Here is a 26,269-nt window from a genome sequence, read left to right on the forward strand (position 1 = left end):
GATCCAAGTTATGAGCCAGCACCTTGTGCCAATATAAAAACAATAAAGATTTGAAATTTATATCCAAACTTGTTTATACAGAAATTGAAAATAATTAGAAAACAATAAATGAACAAAATTTAGCTGCAGCTGCTGCTATTGCATGCATGTTGGAATGTGTATATGCACGTAAGTATGTATGCATGTTATTTGAAAGGAATTTTTGCTGAATGCTTTTGCAAATATAGTGCGTTCAATAAGACTCAAAGAACAACCTAAAATAAGAGTCCGAATTTAGTAATTTATGAGGCTGATTAGAGGTTCGAAAAGAGTCAAAAATGGTTCATATATGAGGCCAATAATTGTTTTAAAAGAGTCCAAAATGAGCCGTATATTAGGCCAATAAGAGTCCAATATGACTCATATTGAGGCTCATTTGATGTATGAATTTAAGCTCATATAAGTCGACCTTCGGAGAAAGGGAAACACCCTCATATCGGACTCTTAAATGAGCTCATTATGAGCGTAATGGCTCCGATATAGGACTCCTTAAAGACTCATTTATGACTCCAAATGTATATTTCATTGATATGTATGTACATATCTCTCGCTCATAGGGAAAGCACTCAATTAATTTTGTTTTTCGGTTTGCATATTCATTTTCTTTTTACTTTAAAATTTCAATACTTCACACAAATTAAAAAAGCGTTTTCCTCGATAAGTCAATGCTGAAATCACACGCTTTATTTCCTTTTAAATAAATTTCTATTACTTCCGCAAATTAGAAATTCGCTAGAAATGTAAATATATAATTAATTCCAAATGTCAATTCTTGACTCAAGGGAATGCTTCGAACTATATCCGCTTAATTCACAGAACATGCTTTTCTTGCGAGCGTTTTCAAAATATCTAATTAATTTGTATGTACATAGATACCAGTTAAAGCCCCATGAAAATCCATTCAGGAGTTCCGGAGATTAGTGAGTTCAAACAGAAAAACAATCTACAGTTTTATTATAGTATAGATAGATAGATAGATTGCGATTTTTCTTAAGCAATCTGGACACTCTGATGACAATACACATTTCGTTTGATTTATTTAGTCACGGCTATAACATCGTCGCGTACACATGTGTCGCTACTCTCTTGAGTGTTGACCAGGGTTGCGTGATTTTGATTTAGTCAAATTTATTTCTGAATTGAAAGTCGCATAAAATCCTAAATAAATTTTATGTGTGATTTGCTTGGTCAACCAAATAAAATATAAGTTTTATTTGTGATTTGATTCGTCAACCAAATAAAAGATAAGTTTTATTTGTGAATTGATCGTCAACTAAATAAAAAATAAATTTTATTTGTGATTTGATTCGTCAAGCAAATAAGAATAAATTATATTTGTGATTTGCTTGGTCAACCAAATAATGATTCGTCGACCAAATAAGAAATAAAATATATTTGTGATTTGAATCGCCTCCAAATCAGAAATCAAATTGATTTGTGATTTGATTTGTAGAGCGAATCATTGATTTGTGATTTTTCAGCTAAATAATACTCTTTTGACAACGCAACTACTTCGGGATATTTGGGACTATTTTGAAATTTTCGAGACTTTTTCGGGATTTTCAGGATTTTGGGCCTATTTCCATATTGTTGGGACTATTTCTTCGGGATTTTATATCGGGATTTTATTTTTCGACCTACTTCGAGATTTTCGGGGTTCCCGGGAATATATCGGGATATTTGGCACTATTTTGGTATTTTTGAACTATTTTGGGATTTTCGGGACTATTCCGGGTTTTTCGGGACTACTTCGAGATTTGCGGGGTCCTTGGAACTATATCGGGATCTTCGTGACTACTTCGGTGCTTTTGGAACCAATTAGGAATTTTTGGGACTATATCGCGATTTTTGGGGGTATTTTGGTATTTTTGGGATAGCTTCGAGATTTTCGGGGTTCTCACAAATGTATCGGGATCTTCGGGATTTGGGGATAAATTCGGAGTTTTTGTGACTTTTTCGGGTTTTTCGACACTCCTTCAGGATTTTCAGGATTTTGGGACTAATTCGGTATTTTTGGGGATATTTCTGGACTTTGGAGATTTTCTCGGTATTCTCGAGACTATTCCGGGTTTTTCGAAACTACTTCGAGATTTTCAGGAGTCTCGGTACGACATCGGTATCGTCGGGACTGCTTTGGGACTATTTCGGGTTTTTCGACACTACTTGGAGATTTTCATGATTTTTTTCGAGATTTCTTCGGGATTTTCAGGACTATTCCGGGTTTTTCGAAACTACTTCGAGATTTTCAGGAGTCTCGGTACGACATCGGTATCGTCGGGACTGCTTTGGGACTATTTCGGGTTTTTCGACACTACTTGGAGATTTTCATGATTTTTTTCGAGATTTCTTCGGGATTTTCAGGACTATTCCGGGTTTTTCGAGGCTCTCGGCACTATATCGGGATGTTTGGGACTACTTCGGTATTTCTTGGACCAATTAGGAATTTTGGGGACTATTTCGGGGTTTTCGAGACTTCTTCCGAGGGTTTCGGGGTTCTCGGGAATATATCGGAATTTTTGGGACTATTTCGTGTATTTCGAGATTACTTCGAGATTTTCGGGGTTCTCGTGAATATATCGGGATCTTCGGGACTACTTCGAGGTTTTTGGGCTATTTGGGGAATTTTTGGAACTATTTCGGGTTTTTCGAGACTACTTCGAGATTTTCAGAATATTTCGGAATTTTTGGGACAACTTTTAAGAGATTCTCGGGATTCTCGGCTCTAATTCGGGCTCTGCGGGACTACCTCGGAATTTTTCGACTAATTCAAGATTTTCGAGACTTCTTCGGTATAAGCGGTACTAATTCGGTGTTTTCGGAACTATTTCGGGTTTCCCTAGACTTCTTCGAGAAGAAGAAATCCCGATATAGTCCCGAGAACTCCGAAAACCTCGGAAGTAGTCTCGAAAACCCCGAAATAGTCCCAAAAACTCCTAATTGGTCCCAAAAAATAACGAAGTATTCCCGAAGATCCCAATATAGTCCCGAGAACCTCGAAAATCTCCAAGTAGTCTCGAAAACCTCGGAATAGTCCCGAAAACCCGAATAAATCTCGGAAATCCCGAAATAGTTCAAAAGTACCGAAATAGTCCCAAAAATCCCAATATATTCCCGAGAACATCGAAAATCTCGAAGTCTCAAAAAATCCGAATTAGTCCCAAAAATACCGATATATTCCCGAGAAGACCGAAATTCTCGAAGTTGCCCCAAAACTTTCGAAATAGTTGCAAGGATCCTGAAAATCTCGAAGTAGTCTCGAAAAACCCGAAATAGTTCCGAAAATCCTGACGTAATCGCGAAGATCCCAATATAGTCCCGAGAACCCCGTAAATCTCGAAGTAGTCTCGGAAAACCCAGAATAGTCCCGAAAATCCCGAAGAATTCTCGAAATAGTCCAACAATCCCGAAATAATCCCGTAGATCCTAATATATTCTCGAGAATTCCGAATATCTCGAAATAGTTTCGAAAACCCCAAATAGTCCCAAAAATTCCGAATTGGTCCCAAAAATCCCGAAGTAGTCCCTAAGATCCCGAGAGCCCCGAAAATCTCGAAGCAGTCTCGAAAAACCCGAAATAGCCCCAACAATACCGAATTAGTCCCAAAATCCTGAAAAACCTGAAGAAGTCTCGAAAAACCCCAAGGAGTTCCAAAAACTCCGAATTAGTCCCAAAAATCCCCAAGTAGTCCCGAGCACCCCGAAAATCTCGAAGTAGTCCGAGAATCCCGGAGATTTTCGTGGAACTCGAAGTTGGAAGATATCGCATATCGCATTTGTGTTACATAAAAAAGTAATATTTAGCTAAAAAATCACGAATCCAATTGATTCGCTCAACAAATCAAATCACAAATCAATTTGATTTCTGATTTGGAGGCGATTCAAATCACAAATAAATTTTATTTCTTATTTGCTCGACGAATCAAATTACAAATAAATTTGAATCCTTATTTCATTGACCAAGCAAATCACAAATATATTTTATTTCTTATTTGCTTGACGAATCAAATCACAAATAAAACTTATCTTTTATTTGCTTGACCAAGCAAATCACAAATACAACTTATCTTTTATTTGCTTGACCAAGCAAATCACAAATAAAATGTATTTCTTATTTGGTTGACAAATCAAATTACAAATAAATTTTATTTTTTATTTGGTCAACAAACCAAATCACAAATCAAATATATTTGTTAATTAAAGGCGGATTTTAAATAAAAAAGGATTTGAAATCACGCAACCCTGGTGTTGACCCTTTGCGACCACTAATGCAACATATTTTGGTGGAGGTAAGTTTTTATTTTTCTTTTAAGATTGAATTCGAAATCATGTTTTTCTTTGGTTAAAGATAAAAGAGTCCTTATCAAAACATAATATAAACTTATTTTTTTTGTTTGCAAGACTCTTTTTTCAAAGCTTTTATTTGATTCACTCCGGACCTCATGCGACTAATTGTGTGATTTTCTTTATGCGCCTAATTAAGGGTTAAAAATAATTTTTTTTTTGTGGCTCTTTGTAGCATTTAGAATTTAGATGTGGCTCTTTTCGGCCTCGGCCTTGCCCACCCCTGTACTATGGCTACAGTGACCATATTAACCAACGTAAAATAAAGTGCATTTTTTTCAAAATGATTTGGAAATACGTACATACAACTTGTATGATAAAAGTACCTTGCCCATATCGTAATTTAAGTCAAACATTTACCAGTTAATTATATTCTATAATTGTATAAGTTCCCCTGCTGTAGCGAAAAATGAAGCCAATTCCTTTTCAAGGACTTCGCCATCCATACTGCACGACGAAGCCAGCACACTGTGGTTCAGAATTGGAATTCAATATTCATAACCCACTGGAACCTTCATTTTTCCATTAATTTTTACTAAAACCCAAAAAAAAAAAATACTTATTTTGGTGAAAATTTTTTTATAACATTTCAAAATTTTTTTTGTGTCTTGTTTTTTTTTGTAGTTCCGATACTAGCAAGTCAATATTCTTATTAAGTCTTATCAACAAATTCCTCGTCGTTTAAAGAATAAAGGGAATATCTCATTATACTAAAGCCAGCTTCCCGACATAAGCTACTATTCCATATGGACACAGATGTATTTATTATAGTATTTTTATTATTTTTTTGGTTAAAATACAGACACAATTTTATTTATTTCATTAATGTTCAGTTTTACATGGAATAATAAGTATTGAAGTGAAGAAATAAACTGTTTTTATACCCGAGCGCACTTGTGCACAAGGGTATATTAATTTTGTTCACATAACGGTTGTTTGTAACAGCCAAAACGAATCGAGATAGATATAGCCAAATGTATACATAAATGCTCAGAATGAATAGAGAAGTCGATTAAGCCATGTCTGTCTGTCGAGCAAAAATTGAGATATCTCAACGAAATTTGGTATGTAGGTTTCCATTAATCCAAGGTAGGTTGGTATTGAAAATGGGCGAAATCGGACTGTAACCACGCCCACTTCCCATATAACGGTAACTTCCAGATATACGAAAACTGCGATATTTTAGTAACTACTGAAGATAATTCACTCAAAATTGATATTTACAATAATTTTCAGACGAAAAATAAGAATATTATAAATTTTTGGAACATGGGCGTAGTCACGTTCACTTATGGTTACATGTGTATATCTTGGTAACCGCTCCACCAATTTCTTCCAATCTTGGCACAGTTGTTGGCCTTGGTACAGCATACTAAATGGCCGGAAATTTAAGAAATCGGACAATAACCACGCCCACATCCCATATAACGGTAATTTAGAGAATACAAAATATTCGATAAATCAGTAAATATTAAAGCTAATTTATTAAAAATTGATGCTTGCAACAATTCTTTACCTAGAAATACGTTTATGGTAAAATTTTGGAAAATGGGCGTGGCACCGCCCACTTATGATCACGTATATGTATATCGGTAACCGTTCTACCAATTTGTACCAAACTCGGTATTTTTATTGTGCTTGTCACATAAAAGCAAAACGTTGAAAATTATTGAAATCAGACTAAAATTACGGCCGCTTTTCATATAACGGTATATTTCAGAAATGCTTGAAACTGCAATATTTCGAAATTTAAGGACGCTAATTTACTCAAAATTGATACAACCCGCCTACCATCTAGCTTTAGGTTTCGGAAAGGTGAAGAAACATATATTTAATACTTGCGCCGTATTTAATGTTCGGCTCCACCCGAGCTTAGACTTTCTTACTTGTTTGGCTTAATATTGTCTCACTGGTTTTTTTATGCGGTTTTTTGGAATTTTTTACATGGAGTATGGAGTATTGATAACAAAAGGAAAGTTCCCGGAAGCACTATTTGAGCTTATGCAGGGTTACTTGAGCTTGGTTGAGAACTGGGCTTCTAGCTGCGGGCTGGGTGTAAATCCCAGTAAAACGGAGCTTGTTCTCTTTACTAGGAGGTATAAGATACCGAATTGCCGTCTTCCCTCTATGGGTGGTCTTCCTCTGAGGCTTTCTGACAGGGTGAAGTACTTGGGCTTGATCCTTGACAGTAAGCTTTCCTGGAAGCCTAATGTGGAGGAAAGAGTCAAGAAGGCTACAGTAGCACTGTATTGTTGCAGAGGGGCCATTGGCAAGCGCTGGGGCCTCTCGCCGAAGGTAGTGCATTGGCTCTATGAAACTATAATCAAGCCAATCTTATTATATGGGGTACTCGTCTGGTGGAACGCACTTGACAAGGCCTACATCGTCAAGCAGCTGGAGAAGGTGCAAAGAGCTGCCTTAATTGGAATCAATGGGGCACTTGGAACCACACCTACTCTTGCGCTTAATGCCATGTTAAATGTTGTGCCTATAGACATAGCTGGCAGGGTTGCCGCTGCGCGTGCCGCACTAAGGCTAAGAGGGGTGGACTTCAAGTTCACCTCGAGCTATGGGCACTCCAGAATTCTAAGAGACTTCGGGTTCCTACCGACTCGGACAGACCACTGCACGCCGGTTCTGGGTCCGAATGGATCTTTTACCACCCACATTCCGGCGAGGGAAGACTGGGAGGGGTGCAGTATCTTGAACCGAGGACCTGTAAACTTATTTACAGATGGGTCGAAGCTGGATGGGAAGGTGGGCAGAGGTGTCTTCTGCGAAGATCTCTCCATCAACCTGAAATTTAGGCTACCGGATCACTGTAGTGTTTTCCAGGCTGAGGTGGCCGCAATAAAAGAGGCTTCGGATTGGTTGCTCTCTAGTGTAACATCTGCTAAAGAGGTAAATATCTATTCTGACAGCCAGGCTGCCATCAAGGCTCTTGGCTCCCTGACGGTGCGTTCGAAAACGGTGAGGGAGTGTTTGACTTCCCTGTCGACCGCGTCTAACTATTTTGCTATTAAGCTTATTTGGGTCCCAGGTCACAGCGAAATCGCTGGCAACTGCATGGCTGATGAGCTAGCAAGACACGGAACCCTCGAAAAATTACTTTCGGATAGGAAGGGTCTGGGGGCTCCTCTGACCTCGTGTGGTCTGCTTCTGGACAGATGGGCGTTTAGTCAGCTCAGCGAGCGCTGGGCGAACATCTTGGAGTGCAGGGTGGCAAAGTCTTTCTGGCCCCGGGTGGACCAGGGGCGGTCTAGGGAGCTCTTGAGACTGAGCAAGCTGCATCTCTCACTATTGGTGGGAGTGCTTACTGGTCACTGTGTGGTAACCATGCGGCAAGGCTGAGTGTCGCGGATAACCCTTACTGCAACGGCTGCATGGAGGACGATGAGGTGGAATCATCTCAACATCTGCTGCTCTGGTGCCCTACCTTTGCGAGCCTAAGGTTTAAGCACCTTGAGTTGCACTTTTTTCACACTCCCGATGAGCTCTCGGGTGTGGACATCAGTCGACTGAAGAGCTTCGTTGTGAGCACGGAGCGTTTCTCCGGCAAAAAGCCATAGGTGTCGTCTTTCTTTCTCCCATAGCTGCCCCCTCTTTCCCCCAACCCTCCTTGCGTCCCTCTTTCCCTCCCCCCCCCCTTGGCCCCCTCTAAGGGCATCACAACGGACAGCCTAGTCGAGTCCAAGTGTGCCTCCACATTCGGAGGCAGCCCGCTTACCTAACCTAACCTAACCTACATGGAGTATCTGAATTTATGCGGTGAAAAAGCTGGAAGGCATCCCCTATTTTTGTATGAAAGTAAAGAACTTTTCTATGCGGATTTTTGTTATGCGGCTTTCTGAGAAACGCATGTACCACATAAAAAGAGACTTTAGTGTATGGTTATTGCAACAAAAGGTCGGTGAATACCGCCCTAGGCGCATTGTTAAAAAAGTGGTCAGAGGAAGCTTTAACGCATGAAGATTATGCAGTAGGGGCCTTCTTCGATATCGAGGGGCCTTCAACAATGTCACTCCAGAGGCAATAGTCAATTGTGTTCATAATCTGTTGTTTGAAATCAACTTAATAAGGCTTATCTACAGCTTACTTCGTTACAGAACTGTCGCGGCGGAGTGGGCGAGCATCTGCACTCAGTGCAGGGTCAATAGGAGCACTCCACAAGGTGGTGTTTTCTCTCCCCTGCTCTGGATTGCGGATATAAACGAAGAACTGGAAAAAGTTGGCTGTCGGGTGATCGTTCATGTAAACGATGTGGAACTTTTGGTTAAAAGACGATACCTATACACCCTTTTTGATCTGGCTCAAGGTTACCTGATGCAGGTAACTAGGTGGGCGATCAACGGTGGCTGTCGTGGAAGCCTAACATTGAGGAAAGGGTAGGAAAGGGGTCGGTTGCCTTGTACTGCTGTAGGCGAGCTATCGGTAAAAGGTGGGGTCTCTCGCCCAAATTGCTTCATTAGATCTAGGAAACCAGATTTAAGCTTATTTTGTTTCAAGGAGCCCTTGTCTGGTGGAACTCACTAGAAAAGGCTACACTTGTAAAAGAAGAATTAGAGGAGCATTAGGAACCACACATACACTGCCGCTTAATATACATATGTTGAACACGACGCCTGCGGATATTGCAGACAGAATTGTCGCAGCATGAACTACTATTAGGCTAAGGGAAACCGGGTCCTTTTGTTTCTTTGCTGCAGCAAATGTTTTTATAGGGCACTTAAAACACTTTACCTCTCAAGGGCTAGGGACAGGCCATTGTGCGATTGGTATTAATGCGGTGAGACTAGGAATTTCAACTGAACCTTTTGTATCAGCTGCCAAGAGGAATATGAAGTGGAATCATCTCCACACTTTCTTTTAAACTGTCCAACCTTCGCGAGGCTAAGTTGGAAGCATTTTGGCTCGCACTTCGAAGAAACACTGAGCTCTCAAGGATCGAAATTAGCCGCATTCGAATTTTCGTAATCGGCTCGGAGCGCTAACTTAACCCAACCTGAGCTGTACTTCTCTGAACTATGAAATAGTTGGTCACATTACGTATGCGGCAAGAGCAAAGAAAACAAAAAAAAAGTTTTCTATGTTCTTTGTATGCGACAGCCTAAATGTATGTTCGTCTAGCGAAGAGCATACTTGTATTTTCAAACTTTTAACTACATTTCAGGAAATGATTTACTGCCTTCCCTAAATATGAGCTCAAAGCGTTGCGTTTTCCAATGCCAATGAGTACCAGCAAGTGTGCGCTATACCCAAATACACGCGGAGAAATTTTTGACTAAACGTCAAATCCTCTCGATTTTGTTCTCGTTTCCTCTTTCACTTATTTGTACCCTTTCTTTTCGTATTCTGCATCCAACTTCAACACGTAACGCCCTATCAGAAATTAAAATTCCATTTTCCAGGCGCCAGCGCAGCGTTATTCTGGGATGGTTCATACAAATTGACGAGCCAATTTAGGGATGGCAGTTAGTGAAATGAACCATTCAAGTTATCACTTGCACCCCACGTTGTTCATACATTGTTTATCAGGACTTTTGCTAAAATCTTAAAATCAAAACTTGTCTAGACAAATTCTATGGGTGTAGGAAAAACTATTATAAGGGGTGACGGAAACATCAACCAACACCAACACACAATTATTTTCTACCTTTTAGTGTATCTATAGAAACGTGGTTTATTTAAGTTTTTTGATTTAATTTTTTTTTTGTTTATGTTAAAAAGAAATTCCAAGATGAAGGCAATTGTGCATCTGTTGAAATCTTTTCTTTGTCTATACTGATATATATTGTGAAAGCCTTTTTTTTGTGTTCGAAAGCCTCGAGATCGGCTACACCGATTTTTTTGAAATTTTGGTTATAGGTTCTGGATGGGCTTCTCATTGTCTTAGGCAAAAAAACTTTAAAAACTTCTTATAACTGGAACTGCAGGAAAAATTCCATAGAATCTAACATACATGCCCACATAACAGCGATACTCACTCTAAATCATTAATGAGAGGGCACTCTGCTGTTAATTCGTACGCTAATGTTAACTTTAATATTGATTCTTATATTAAAATTAAACATTAAATACCCGGCGCAAGTATTAAATGTACATATGTTTTTCACCTTTCCGAAGACTACCGCTACATGGGAAGCAGGGGTGGTTTTGCCCCTATTTTATACATCTTCGATAGAACGTTCAGTTATAGTCATAAGTGGGTGATATAACGCCCATTTTCCAAAATTCCAAATAATGTTACTTGTTTTCAAAGGATTGTTGTTAGTATAAATTTATTGTAAATTAGCGACCTTAAATTTCTAAATATGGAAGTTTCAAGCATTTCTGAAATTAACCTTTATATGAAAATTAGGCGTAATTTTAGTTCAATAATTTTCAACGTTTTGCTTTTATGTGGCAAGCACAATAACTATACCGAGTTTGGAACAAATTGATACAACGGTTACCGAGATACATATATGTGATCATGAGTGGGGGGTACCACGCCCATTTTCCAAAATTTTATCATAAACGTATTGCTTGGTAAATAATTATTGCAAGCATCAATTTTGAATATATTAGCTTTAGTATTTACTAAAGAACTTCAAAATTCAACATGTTTTGTAAAAATTTCTTTTTCAAAAATTTCATGCATTGATATGTCATGTCAACTCAAACAAGGTGTTATGCCATATCTAGGGTTGCCAGATTTTTTATGCGCGAAATCAGTACATTAGACTTTTTCATGCTAAAAAAATCAGTACTTTTCAGTACATTTTTATTCAAAGCAAAATAATGAATATAAGTAACAGAAAATAATTTAAGACGCCTGAGTTCTTGTTTTGGTATATAAATAAAATATAGTTCATAAAAAATAAAAGTGTTATTCATTTTAACATGAGTGTGCACATCATTATACACAGGAGCATATAAATTATTTTATATTTGAGACTTTTTGAATAGCAATAATGAGATCATTCCCATTTTCAGTGTTTAAATAGTCAAAGAAATCTATACATTTCATTTTAAAATTACTTTTAATTTGAAGTTCACTTTCAAAAATTGTAATTAGAAGCCGGTTTCTTTCTTTGCGCCAGGAAACAAACTTTATTCTTAAGATCCTCTCATACTGTGAAAAAGTACCACTTTTTAAGGAGTTCATCTACATTTCCTCACGGCTTAAATAATTTTTCAACTACGCAAAAAGACCAACTCAACTTTACTTAGTTTAGCTACTTTTCGGACTTAAGTCGAAAGTTAGCCTACGTTTTCCACAGCTTATTATTGGCTTAACTAAGTTAAGTTGGGTTGGAAAAACCAGCCCTAAGAATTCGCTAAAAAGAGTATCTAACTCTATATCTTGTATGCAAAACTCTTTTACAAATTCAGTAAATCGAGAAAAAGGAGTTGTAAGTTATAGGCAAAAGCTATTCGAATATTGAAATTTATTGTTATTAAACTGAAAGTTATTTTCGAGATAACTAACAACACTCGACAAAAATGTAAGCCTTCTTTTTAAATAATTTAACCTCCATCATATTATCGGAACTGGTACGTAACGACCCGGTGATATGCCCATAAAACGATTGATCTTTTTGTTGTATTAATTTCTTGGGCATATCAAACATTATCTGAAACATGTCAACTATATCTAATTAAATTATTTTCTTCTTATTTTTTACAGTACAGATTAGAGAAGTTCCAACGTTATGTAAAAACCCTAAGAAAATACTAAAGTATTTTTATTGATTAGAAAATTCAGTACAAATCAGTACAAATTTTGAAAAATCAGGACATTAGCGTACTGATTGAAGAAATGAATAAAATCAGTACAAGAGATGAAAAATCATGTCATTCCATTTCAAACATGTTAGGGGTATTCTCGAAGTCTTGCACGATGCACGGATTGCACGAAATGCAAAAATACTGTTCAAAATTTCGAAGAGTACGAGAGCAGCCCATTTCAAAACGGTAGCATGAATGGGTAGCAAGCAGCAAAATTATGTATCAAATACATTAACACGAGACAGCAAAGAAAATTAAGTGAGCGATATGAGAAGAATGAGAGAAATATGTAGCAAAACAAAACAACTAGCACAGGGTCGCATTTATTTTGCTATGCTATTTTGCAAAATATATACATGGGTTTCGACGTTGCATATTTTGCAGAAATAGGAAATGTTGTTTCCCATGTATTTTGTTGTGTGTTTACAAGTTATGCAATCCATGCATAACTGTGCACAGACGGATGGACGGACAGACAGGCAGTCACCGCTTAATCGATTTTTCTTTTCATTCTGATCATTTATGTATACATTTGTCTCTATCTATCTCGATTCGTTTTGGCTGTTACAAACAACCGTTATGTGAACAAAGTTATAATTCCCTTGTGCACAAGTGTATGTACAGTTCATGGAGAAATAATGTAGGCAATTATGTATGTAGAGTCACGGGCGGCGGAAGACGTGGGTATGGTGGGTATGGTGGGTAGTACTTCCCACCTGAAAATTTTAAAGGTGGGTAATTACTATGGTTGCCAGAATTTTTATGCGCGAAATCAGTACGTTAGACTTTTTCGTGCAAAAAAAATTGGTACTTTTCAGTACATTTTGGTTCAAAGCAAAATCTATCTATATATATAAAATTCAAATTATGTATGTACCTATAGACACACTTGGCTCCTAAACGAATAAGCCGATCGTAACCAAATTTTACACACGCACTGGATATCTTCCAGGGATGGTCACAGGGTAAAAAATATTTTGATATATAAAGGGGGCGTGGCCCCAAAACGTGGACCCGGGTAACCTTAGGATGTATTTGTTTAATATGGGTATCAAATTAAAGCTGTTCATGAATGCTTTAAGATAGAGCAATTTTCAATATAGCTGGGTGACTAGGGTCTCGAGATATAGACCAAAAGTGGACCTGGGTAACCTTGGGTGTATTTGTTTAATATGGGTATCAAATGAAAGCGTTCATGAATGCTTTAAGATTGAGCACTTTTCATATAGCTGGGTGACTTAGGGTCTCGAGATAAGACCAAAACGTGGACCGGGTAAACTTAGGCTGTATTTGTTTAATATCGGCATAAAATGAAAGCTGTTATGTCAAAAGTATGCGGAAGCAAATAAAAAAAAATTAAAAAATTCATGAATACCGTTTTAGTGAAAAATAAAATTGAGTAATGCGGACAGTTCTTTAATCTTCTTTAATATAAAAATTAATATAAAAATAAGTAGGGTTTTCCTTCCTGACGCTATAACTCCAGAACGCACGAACCGATTTTCACGGTTTTGCATTCGTTGGAGGTTTATAGCTAGGAAAATTCAGGAAAAATTTCAATAGAAAAGTATATGGTGTGTGAGTATCCCCCACGAAAATAAGTATGTTTCATTTAAAGTAGATGGTGCCATTGTTTAACAGCTATTCATTGTACTTTGCTCAGTTAATTTCATGTGACACTAGCGAATACCCGGCGTGCTTCGCTGCGCCTTAAAAGTAATTTTGTTTTGTTACTCCCTCTCACAACATTTGAAAATATTATTTAATATTGCTGTACATATTTGTATAGTAGGGAGATTTTTTCAAATTATATAAATATACGTTATTTGAATATTGAATCAATACACGTTTGAGGAAAGGGTGCGATAGTACACTCCAGTTATAAGATTATAAATTAAATTTCCAAGAGAAAGTCGGTTCTTTACATATTTTCTAATTACCTTCGAAAATATATTAACTCAAAAAAAAAATAAACAATGCTTCATAGATCGATTTTTTTAAATCTAACTTCATAAAGTTCTTTAAAAATATTTTGTAAATGAGGCCATAAGAGCTTAGGGGGAGAGTTACAACACAAAAATACATTTAAGGCGCAGCGAAGCACGCCGGGTAATTGCTAGTTATGAATAAAAGTAACAGATGATAATATAAAACGCCAGAGTACTTGTTTTTAACAATATTTTGGTATATAAATAAAATATAGTTCATAAAAAAGTGTTATTCATTTTAATAAGAGTATTCACTGTGCACTAGGGTGGTCCGAAATGCATGTGAAACCATAAAGTCAGAATTTTTATGCTCTCACCCCCTAGGATGGTTCTATACCGAAAAAGTATACCCCAGTTTTTTTATTTTGAAATCAAAAAATATTTAGAGGTCGTTCAAAGTTTTTCATGTATTTTTATATGGGGAAAAAACAACTTTTAGTAGAACTGGTATAGAATTCTTAAAAACAAATATTTTTCGATCGAAAAACTCTGCTTCTCTGCAGCAGATTCCCAATAATAATACCCAATTGTCTATTTAGCACATTTTTCATCGCAACTATAATTTATGAGAGCCAAAAATCCACAAAAACCCCGATAAATGCAATGAGAGGACCAATAAAAAAAAAGTTTGTATTAAAAAATGGTTAAGTAAACAATTTTGGACCACCCTAGTGTACACATCATTTTACCAAAATAGAGAAGCCAATAAATTATTTTATATTAATGACATTTCTGAATAGCAATAATAAAATCATTTCCATCTCCAGTCTTTATATAGTAGAAGAATTCTATACATTTCATTTTAAAATTATTTTTAATATGAAGTTCACTTTAAATAATTTTAATTAGAAGCCGGTTTCTCTCTTGCGCCAGCAAGCAAACTTTATACTTAAGATCCTCTCAGTTGCTTCGTTTGAGTGTAATATTGAAAATACAAAATTACATAGTTTTTAAAACTGTGGAAAAGTAGCACTATTTAAGGAGTTCATATATAATTCCTCATGGCTTAAATTAATTTTTTCAACTACGCAAAAACTTTGAAAGACTAAGAATTCGCTGAAAAGAGTATCTAACTCTATGTCTTTTATGCAAAACTCTTTAACAATGTCAGTAAATTGTGAACAAGTAATTTTTAGCAAAAAAGAACCCACTTCAACTCCCATACAAAAAAATATATATATATATATCTCATGATCCACTGATCGGATCTCAACCAGTATGGGACCACCTCAGAGACACTACCTTTCCGATGCAAAAAGAATTATCGAAATCGGTTGACGTGGTCCAAAGTTATGCGGTAACATACATAAAAAAAAACAAACAAAAATATTCCGACGAACTGATAACCTCATAATTTTTTGGAAGTCGGTTAAAAAAGAGTTGTAAGTTATAGGCAAAAGCGATAGGAATTTTCAAATTTGTTGTCATTAAACTGAAAGTTATTTTAGGGATAACTAGCAACACTCGACAAAAAAAGTCAGCCTTTTTTTTAAATAATTTAAGCTCCATCAGATTATCGCATCTGGTACGTAACGACCCGGCGATATGCCCATAAAACGATTGAAGTTTTTGTTGTATTAATTTCTTGGGCATATGAAACATTATCTGAAACATGTCAACAATAATTAAATTATTTTCTTCTTACTTTTTACAGTAGAGTTTAAGAAAGTTCCAACGTTATGTTAATCCCTTAAGAAAATCTTAAAGTATTTTGTTTGAATTGAAAATTCAGTACAAATCAGTACAAATTTTGAAAAATCAGGACATTAGTGTACTGATTGAAGAAATGNATATTGAAAATACAAAATTACATAGTTTTTAAAACTGTGGAAAAGTAGCACTATTTAAGGAGTTCATATATAATTCCTCATGGCTTAAATTAATTTTTTCAACTACGCAAAAACTTTGAAAGACTAAGAATTCGCTGAAAAGAGTATCTAACTCTATGTCTTTTATGCAAAACTCTTTAACAATGTCAGTAAATTGTGAACAAGTAATTTTTAGCAAAAAAGAACCCACTTCAACTCCCATACAAAAAAATATATATATATATATCTCATGATCCACTGATCGGATCTCAACCAGTATGGGACCACCTCAGAGACACTACCTTTCCGATGCAAAAAGAATTATCGAAATCGGTTGACGTGGTCCAAAGTTATGCGGTAACATACATAAAAAAAAACAAACAAAAATATTCCGACGAACTGATAACCTCATAATTTTTTGGAAGTCGGTTAAAAAAGAGTTGTAAGTTATAGGCAAAAGCGATAGGAATTTTCAAATTTGTTGTCATTAAACTGAAAGTTATTTTAGGGATAACTAGCAACACTCGACAAAAAAAGTCAGCCTTTTTTTTAAATAATTTAAGCTCCATCAGATTATCGCATCTGGTACGTAACGACCCGGCGATATGCCCATAAAACGATTGAAGTTTTTGTTGTATTAATTTCTTGGGCATATGAAACATTATCTGAAACATGTCAACAATAATTAAATTATTTTCTTCTTACTTTTTACAGTAGAGTTTAAGAAAGTTCCAACGTTATGTTAATCCCTTAAGAAAATCTTAAAGTATTTTGTTTGAATTGAAAATTCAGTACAAATCAGTACAAATTTTGAAAAATCAGGACATTAGTGTACTGATTGAAGAAATGAATAAAATCAAAACAATAGTTGAAAACCCAGTACTGTACGGATAAAATCAGTACGTCTGGCAACCGTAGCAATTACCCACATGTCCAATTGTCCTGACAAGTAAATTTGATACGGAATCGGCAACGTTTTATAAAACTTTAGAAAAGTTCATTCTTGGTGAGACAGTAGATTTGAAGAAAATGTCACGTTTTATAATGATGACTTTGACGAATACAGACACAATATCGATAAAAATGTATCTCTGTGCATAATGAGGCGCACACAGCAAAATCCAGGATCTGTGAAAGAGGTTTTTCCTGAATATGTACGCTTCATTAGATTAGATTAGATGGTTGTCATCCTCTAACGAGAGGAGCTTTTCTGTTTTGCGTAGGATGAAAAATTATTTGCGCTCGACAATGCACCAAAAACGGCTCAACCATGTAGCAATCAGTGATGGGCACACCTAAATACTTTTGTACTTAAAGTACCACTTTGGGTACTAAATACACAAATACTTAGTATTTGGAGATGACTAAATATTCAAGTAAAAAGAACTTAGGTATTTAGGAGCTGCTAAATACCCAAGTAAACAATACTTACCCAAATAAGAAATATTTAGGTATTTAGGAGCTATTAGATATTAAAGTAAGAAAAACTTGTGTATTTAGGAGCTGCTAGATACCAAAGTAAAAAAAATGAAAGTATTTAGGCGGCGCTAAATACTCTGGTCCAAAGTACTCAGGTACCTTGGAGATGCAAAATACTTTCACTAAAGTACCAAGGTATTTAGTCGATGGCTAAATACTTTCAAACTAAATACTGTATAATTTAGGAGAAATATAGAGAATTAACACCTCACCTTACACTCACCTCAAATTACTTTACCACAGCTCACTTCACCTCTCCTCAAATCAACTCACCACATACAAACTCACCACACCTAAATTTGGGAACCGTTTCGGGATTTTAGAGACTCTTCAGACTAAATCAGAATTTTCAAGACTATTTCGTTGTTTTTGGGACTATTTCGGGATTTTCGAAGCTATTTCGTAATTCTTTAGGGATTCCCGGAAACTTTGTTTGAGATTTTGTGATTCTCGCAACTAATATCGGGATTTTCCAGAAAACGGGGTACTATTTACGGATTTTTGGGACTTATTTCGGACTTTTGGGACTTTCGGAACTGCTTCCGGTTTTTTGTGACTTTCGGGATTCTCGGAACCAAAATCCGTATTATGGGGACTAATTTCGGGATTTTTGTGACTTTCGGGATTTTTGGGACTTTGACTATTTTTGGATTTTTGGCACTCACTCACTTTGGCACTTTTTGAATTTTTGGGACTTTCGCTACTATTTAGGGATTATCTGGAGCAATTTCGATATTTTTGGGCCTTTCAGAACTATTTCGGGATTCTCGAAAATAATTTCGGATTTTCGCGAGTATTTCGCGATTTTTGGGACTATTTTTGGATTTTTGGGACTTTATGGACCATTTCGGGATTTTGGGGACATATTTAAGAGCTTTGGGACCTTCGGGACTATTTCGTAATTATCGGAACTGATTTCGGGGGATTTTTGGGCCTTATTTTGGATTTTTGGGGCTTTCGGGAGTAAATCGATCTTTTTGGGTGTTGGGACCATTTGGGGACTTTCAGGGGTACTTCGGGATTTTCGGGCTAATTTCGGATATTTGGGACTTTCGGGACTATTTCTCCATTTTTGGGATTTATTAGGAATTTCGGGACTTTGAGAACTAATTAGGAATTTTTGGGACCTATTTTCGGATTTTTGGGACTTTCGAGAATATTTCGGGATTCTCGGCACTTTCGGGACCATTTAGGGATTATCGGGAGTAATTTAGAAATCTTTGGGTTTTTTAGGACTCTTTCCAGATTTTTGGGACTTATTTAAGATTTCTGGAACTTTCGGGTCTATTTCGAGATTGTCGGGAGTAATTTCGGTATTTTCGGGACTGTTTCCAGATTTTTGGGACTTGCGGGACTATTTCGGGATTCTCACGAATAATTTCGAATTTTTGGGACTTTCGGGATTATTTTTGGATTTCTGGGACTTTCGAAACCATTTCGGGATTTTTGGGACTTATTTAGGAACTTTTCCACTTTCGGAACTATTTCAGGATTTTTGGGACTATTTCGTAATTCGCGGAACTGATTTCGGGATTTTTGGGACTAGTTTTGGGATTTTTGGGGGCTTTCGGGCTTGTTACTAATTTCGGATTTTTGGGACTTTCGGGACTATTTGCTTTGGGATTAATTTAGAAATTTTGGGACTTTGAGAACTAATTAGGGAGTTTTGGGACCTATTTTGGGATTTTTGTGACTTTCGGAACTAATTTCGGGACTCTTACCTTAAAATACCTAAATTACTCCCAATAATCCCGAAAGTTTCAAAAATCCGAAATAAGTCCCAAAACTCTGTAAATAGTTTCGAAAGTCCCAAAAATAACTAAATTACTCCAGATAATCACGAAAGTCCCAAAAATCCGAAATTAGTGCCAAAAGTCCCTAAATAATCCCGAAAGTCCCGAATTCAGTTCCGAGAATTCCGAAAGTCCCGAAAATTCCAAAATACTCCCGAAAGTCCCAAAAATCCCGAAATTACTCCCGATAATCCCGAAAGTTCCAAAAATCCAAAATAAGTGTAAAAAATTTGGAAATAAATATCTAAATTATTCCCGATAATCCCGAAATACTCCCGAAAGTCCCAAAAATCCCTACATAGCCCTGAAAGTCCCAACAGTTCCGAAATTAGTTCCGAGAATCCCGAAATAGTCCCGAAAGTCCTAAAAATCCGAAAATAGGTCCCAAAAATACCTAATTAGTTCTCAAAGTCCCAAAATTCCTAAATTAATCCCAAAAATGGAGAAATAGTTCCAAAAGTCCCAAAAACCGAAATTAATGCCGAAAATCCCGAAACACCCCTGAAAACCCCGAAAAGGTCCCGAAAGTCTCAAAAATCCAAAAGACGTCCCAAAACCCAAAAAGATCAATATACTCCCGAAAGCCCCAAAAATCCCAAAATAAGTCTCAAAAATCCCGAAATCAGTTCCGAGAATTACGAAATAGTACCGAAAGTCCCAAAAACCTGCAATAGTTCCGAAATCCCAAATTTCCTAAATAAGTCCCAAAAATCCCTAAAAGGTCCCGAAAGTCCCAAAAATTTAAAAATAGTCCCGAAAGTTCGAAAAATCCCGAAGTATTCCGGAAAACCCCGAAATGGTCCCGAAAATCTCAAAAATCCCAAAATTAGTCTGAAAAATCACGACATCAGTTCCGAGAATTACGAAATAGTCCTGAAAGTCCCAAAAATTCTGAAATAGTTCCGAAAGTCCCATCGTTCTTAATTAGTCCAAAAAATCCCGAAATGTTCCCGAAAGCCCCAAAAATCCAAAAAAAGTCCCGAAAGTCCCAATAATTCCAAAAATCCGAAACTATTCCTGATAATCCGGAAGTAGTCCCGAAAGTCCCAAAAATCTGGAAACTATCCCGATAGTCTCAAAAATCCCGAAATTACTCCCGACAATATCGAAATAGACCCGAAAGTTCCAAAAATGTTAAATAAAACCCAAGAGTCTGGAAATAGTCCCGAATGTCACAAAAATAACTAAACTACTCCCGATAATGCTGAGATTCCCAAAAATCCGAAATTAGTCCCGAAAATCCCTAAATATCCCCGAAAGTCCCAACAGTCCCGAAATTATTCCCGAGAATACCGGAAACCCCATAAATCCGGAATAAGTCCCAAGTATCTGGAAATAGCCTCAAAAGTCCGATATTAGTCACAAAAATCGACAAATAGTCCCGGAGTCCCAAAAATTTCGAAATCACTCCCGAGAATAGCAGAATACTCCCGAAAGTTCCAATAGTCCCGAAAATCCCGATATTAGTTCCGAGAGTCCTGAAAGTCCCAAAAACCCCGAAGCAGTCCCAAAAGTCCTAAAAACTTGAAATTAGCCCTAAAAGTCCAAAAATAGTCCAGGAGTCCCAAAACTCCCGAGAATCCAGAAATACTCCTGAAAATCCCGCTATTAACTCCGAGAATCCCGAAAGCCCCAAAAATCCCGAAACTAGTCCCAAAAATCCCTAAATATTCTGAAAGTCGTCTCGAAAATCCCGATATTAGTTCCGAGAATCCCAAAATCTCAAACAAAGTTTCCAGGAATCCCTAAAGAATTACGAAATAAATTCGGAAATCTCTAAATAGAGCCAATATACACGAAGACTTTTCACCCTGCGTTTTTAGCACCTTCCCTTTTAAAAAAGTCTTCGAAAATCCTCGTGCATTTACACGATGACTTTTTCTTTGCGGCTTTTCTTGCGTATTTTTGACATTTAAGCGTAAAATTTTCTTCGGTCAACTCTTTCGTCCTCATTTTTAAAGAGGAGCGAATCGCGAAGTCAAAGTAAAAATACGAAAAAGTGAACTCGATAACAGCGAAACGTCAAAAAAAACCCCTCGATTTCGCATACCGTGCGTGCTTGCCTATCCCGCTGACTTCGCTACACTTCTTGCCTACAAGCTCGACACGCATGACTTTCCACCCAGGGTGAAGTCATCGTGTAAATTGGCTCATAGTCCCGAAAACCCCGAAATAGTCTTGAAAATTCTGATTTAGTCTGAAAAATGTCTAAAATCCCGAAACAGTTCCCAAATTGAGGTGTGGTGAGTTTAGGTGAGGTGTGGTGAGAACGGGTGTGATGAGTGCAACTGTGGAGAGTTAAGATTTAGTGGATTTTGGTGTAGCTGTAGAAGGTGAGGTGAGGTGTGGTGAGTTTGTAAGTGGCGAGTTGATTTGGGGAGAGGTGAAGTGAGTTGTGGTAAAGTAAGTTGAGGTGGTTGTAAGGTGAGGTGTTAATTCTCTGAATTTCTCCTAAATTATACAGTATTTAATTTGAAAGAATTTAACCATCGACTACGACCGACACGAGGGGCGCAGTCCGCATGACGTACGCAACTTTTTTTTTTTGGTGCCAGCAGTTTGTTAAGTGTCGAAATCTAAAACTATTCAGCTACAGAATCAAATTCACCAACTGATTGGATATGCTAAAGATAGTATTTCAATTATTGAGAGTGGAAATGATAGTTTTCTTTATAATAAAAATCGAGACCGATATGTCAAACGTGCTGGAATTAGAGATAAAATATTGACACAAACAACGGAATGATTCGTTTAGTTCAAAATTAGTTTTGCATGGCTTCAAAAAGAGAGGTCGAAAGTGTCTTGGCCCTCGAGAGGGAACATTAAAGGTTCTGCGGAAGATTTACGGGCCTTTTTGCGTTGCCGATGGCGAATACAGACGACGATGGAACGATGAGCTAAATGAGCTTTCCAACTATAAAGTCATAGTGCAGCTACGCTGGCTTGGACACCGACGCACACTGGTCCCAAATCAAGAAATTATGGAATTAGGGTCAAAATTCAACGAATCGGTCTGATTTTTTTCTGTGGACTGCTTACGCAACTATAAATAACTTTTATTATTAGCAATTTTGTAAAATATGGCCTACTTTTTAAGAAAAAAATTATTATTATTTTTTTTTTATATGGAGAAAAACCCATTTTTAGAATTTTAAAGCGAACTAACCACGGATCCGAAATGCGGCTTATGGCACATTGTAGACGGTCATATTGTCCACAATTTCTCTATAGAAACCTATTGCATAAGTCTGCGACCCTAAGAAATACAGACACTTAAAAAAATGTTAACAGCAATATTAAAATTAAAGGCATTATAGTGTTAATTACAGTAAATAACACAATAAACTATAAATTTAGACTATCTTTGGATCTGAATCCGGTGGAAATTCGTTTTACTTTGTATACGGATATTTCTCGTGGAGATTTTAAATTTTTTTTCACCGCTTAAGTTTCTTCCGTCAGACACATAAGTCGGTATATCATAAAATATACTAAGTATAACATAACCTATGGCCTTCAAATAGTTACACAGAATAAAAAAAAATTACCAATCGAGCCTTGGTTTCACAATTTCCTTGAAAAGGCGAGCAAATGCTTTTGTGTGCAAATACCCTTTTTGCCCGAAGTTCTAGGGGTATGTTGAGATCTTGTAAAAGCTCTCTACCTACCCTTTGTTTATTTACCATTAATAATCGCTTAGTATATGCTAAAGGCATATTAAGGAAAATAGACAATACGGTGGTTTTGAAGGCGTTTCAGGTAGGATAACTACTAGCATTCTAACGAAAAGGAAAAAATATACCTTTCCAGATTCTTCGAAACCTTCAAAGGTATATGCGAAGATTGAACGACATTCCTACTGAATATAAAGCATCGTTTGCTCTTGACCTAACCATTACTCTAGTGATTTTATTAATGGAAACATGACGACCTTTGTTACTAATTTGGACATTTTCGTCATCAAGCGAGCTAGTGGCGATATGAAAAACAGTGATTGTTTGTACCAAGCTCTACTAAGCCATATACCAAGTGCGGCTGCAGTGACATCTGAAGAACTCGGTATAATCCAAAAATTTTGCCGTAACTATACCACGCACTTGTACAGAAGATGGCAAAATTCAAGCAGGAACGAAAGCAGATTCAAAAAAAAAATCAAACATGGGTAGAAGCCAGTATTTCATGGCCAATAAGTGAAAGTTGGACTTTGCTACAATATTAATTCCGGAAATAATGGACGTTGAAGAACCACAACTAAGTTCGCTTACTCAAGAAGCTGTACCATCTACATCAGATATGAGTACTAATACCCGACGAACAAGGAAAACCTTTACAGATTTGGGCAATAAACAAAAGAAAATACGAACTGTCCCCTTATTAGAACATGATGAAGAAGAGTTGCTGTATGCGTTCGTCGGAAAGCTGAAGGGAAACAACAAAATCGATTTCGCTAAGATTATAGAATATTTATCCAGAGACTCCAGAAAAGTAAAAGATGTCCACGATTTTTTATTCACATCTTTAAATAAAAAAACTGTTCCTGAGGATGACACTCTGGATCTTGTGACGGCGTTAAACTTATCGAAATGGCAGTATTTGGCGTTAAGGACCTTTTTAAGCGACAAGGATATAGTGGCTTTTCCTTCTTATCAAAAGTTAATTGAGAAGAAGAAGGAATGCTATCCGCCACCAGAAGATATAACTATCACTGAATCAGGAGCACAGATAAAACTACAAGCAATTTTGGATTTAACAGCTGAAAACATCATGAGAGTGGCAAATATAAATGACAACGGTGAATTTATGAAACTTGTTGGCAAATACGAGCTGTTATAAACAAAAGCCGGTCACAAGTGACATTACAAATGAGTCTTCTGCTTTTATGGTCAGTTATGTCCCACTGCGTCTTGTGCGTGGTGATGCTATCGTATGGGAAAATCCACGTCCTTCTTCAACAAACCTCTGCAGACCCGTTATGTTTCAATTTAAACAAGAAACTAAGGAGTACATTCAGCAAGTGGAAGCGGAAATTAGCGAAGAAATAGCGAACTTGGTGCCCACTAAATCAGGCGGATTTGAAATTATTCACAATTTGTATTTGACAATGATCGATGGAAAAGTAGCTACGGCACTTCCGGAGACCCAGTCTGCTGCCACTTGCAATATTTGCCTTACCACGCCTAAGGATATGAACAACTTGGATCTTGTTTATAATAAGCCAGTGAATGTTGACATATACAAATATGGATTATCTTCACTTCACATGTGGATAAGATGCATGGAGTGTATTTTACACATATCACACAATATGGACTTCAAGAAATGGGCAGCTAGAGGTGAAGATAAAGTACTCCAAAAAGCAAAAAAATACTTGACCCAGAAAGAATTTTTTACTGTCACGGGATTACTGATAGATATTGTAAAGCTAGGCCTCGGTACAACAAATGACGGCAACACAGCCAGGAGGTTCTTCCGAGATTACGAGAAGTCTGCAGAGATTACGGGTGTAGACAGTCGCTTAATAAAGCGATTTGCTGTAATTTTGCAAGCTATTGCTTCCGGGAGAAATATTGAAACAGAAAAAAATAGACAATTTTGCAAAGAAACAGCGGAACTATATGTCAGCTTGTACCCTTGGTACCACATGCCTGCTAGTGTTCATAAGCTATTAGAGCATGGTGCAGATATTTGCCAACATTACTCCTTTATACCAATTGGAATGCTGTCGGAAGAAGCTGCTGAAGCACGAAATAAAGATTTTCAAGCGGTCAGGGAAAGACATTCGCGAAAGATTGGCCGAATACAAACCAACGAAGATATCCTGCACAACTTTTTGATAAGTTCAGATCCCTATATAACGCACATAAAACCAAAATTTAGTAAAGTGAAAAGTCAAGAGATGTTTCCAGAAGCAGTGGAAATGCTCAAATACCAAGTTCCATACGACCTGCGCGAGATCGAAAACGAATCTCTACCGGATCCAGTTGCATAGCTAGTCTAAATTTATAGTTTATTGTATTCTTAGTTGTAATTAACTCGGTTAAAGACTATCTAATGCCTTTAATTTTGCTATTAAAATTTTTATTAAGTTCCTGTATCTTTTCAAGTCGTAGACTTATCTTTTTTTCTTAAAAAGTATGCCATATTTTACAAAATTGCTTATAATAAAAGTTCACAGAAAAAGAATCAGATCGATTCTTGGAATCTCGGCCCTAATTGAATAATTTCTTGATTTGGGACTAGTGTGGCAATACTTTATATTCAGTAGGAATGTCGTTCAATCTTCGCATATACCTTTGAATGTTTCGAAGAATCTGGAAAGGTATATTTTTTCCTTTTCGTTAGAATGCTAGTAGTTATCCTACCTGAAACGCCTTCAAAACCACCGTATTGTCTATTTTCCTTAATATGCCTTTAGCATATACTAAGCGATTATTAATGGTAAATAAACAAAGGGTAGGTAGAGAGCTTTTACAAGATCTCAACATACCCCTAGAACTTCAGGCAAAAAGGCTATTTGCACACAAAAGCATTTGCTCGCCTTTTCAAGGAAATTGTGAAACCAAGGCTCGATTGGTAATTTTTTTTTATTCTGTGTAACTATTTGAAGGCCATAGATTATATTATACTTAGTATATTTTATGATATACCGACTTACATATAAACTACTTGTATTTTAAAATGCATACATGTGTATCTGACGGAAGAAACTTAAGCGGTTAAAAAAAATTTAAAATCTCCACAAGAAATATCCGTATACAAAGTAAAACGAATTTCCACCGGATTCAGATCCAAAGATAGTCTTAATTTATAGTTTATTGTGTTATTTACTGTAATTAACCCTATAATGCCTTTAATTTTAATATTGCTGTTAAAATTTTTTTTAATTGTCTGTCTTTTTTAGGGTCGCAGACTTATGCAATAGGTTTCTATAGAGAAATTGTGGACAATATGACCGTTTACAATGCGCCATAAGCCGCATTACGGATCCGTGGTTAGTGCGCTTTAAAATTCTAAAAATGGGGTTTTCTCCATATAAAAAAAATAATAATTT

General features: G+C 36.7%; 1 protein-coding gene across 4 annotated transcripts in view; it reads left to right on the plus strand.

Moving 5' to 3' along the window:
• The window catches only part of LOC108378752 (breast cancer anti-estrogen resistance protein 3 homolog), a 187,858-nt gene that overhangs the window by 9,287 nt on the left and 152,302 nt on the right, over positions 1–26,269 (plus strand). The gene's annotated exons all lie outside the window — the stretch shown is intronic.

The sequence above is a fragment of the Rhagoletis zephyria genome, unplaced genomic scaffold, assembly GCF_001687245.7.
Source record: "Rhagoletis zephyria isolate East Lansing unplaced genomic scaffold, Rhagoletis_zephyria_1.1 Rzeph_scaffold_00119, whole genome shotgun sequence".
NCBI lineage: Eukaryota > Metazoa > Arthropoda > Insecta > Diptera > Tephritidae > Rhagoletis > Rhagoletis zephyria.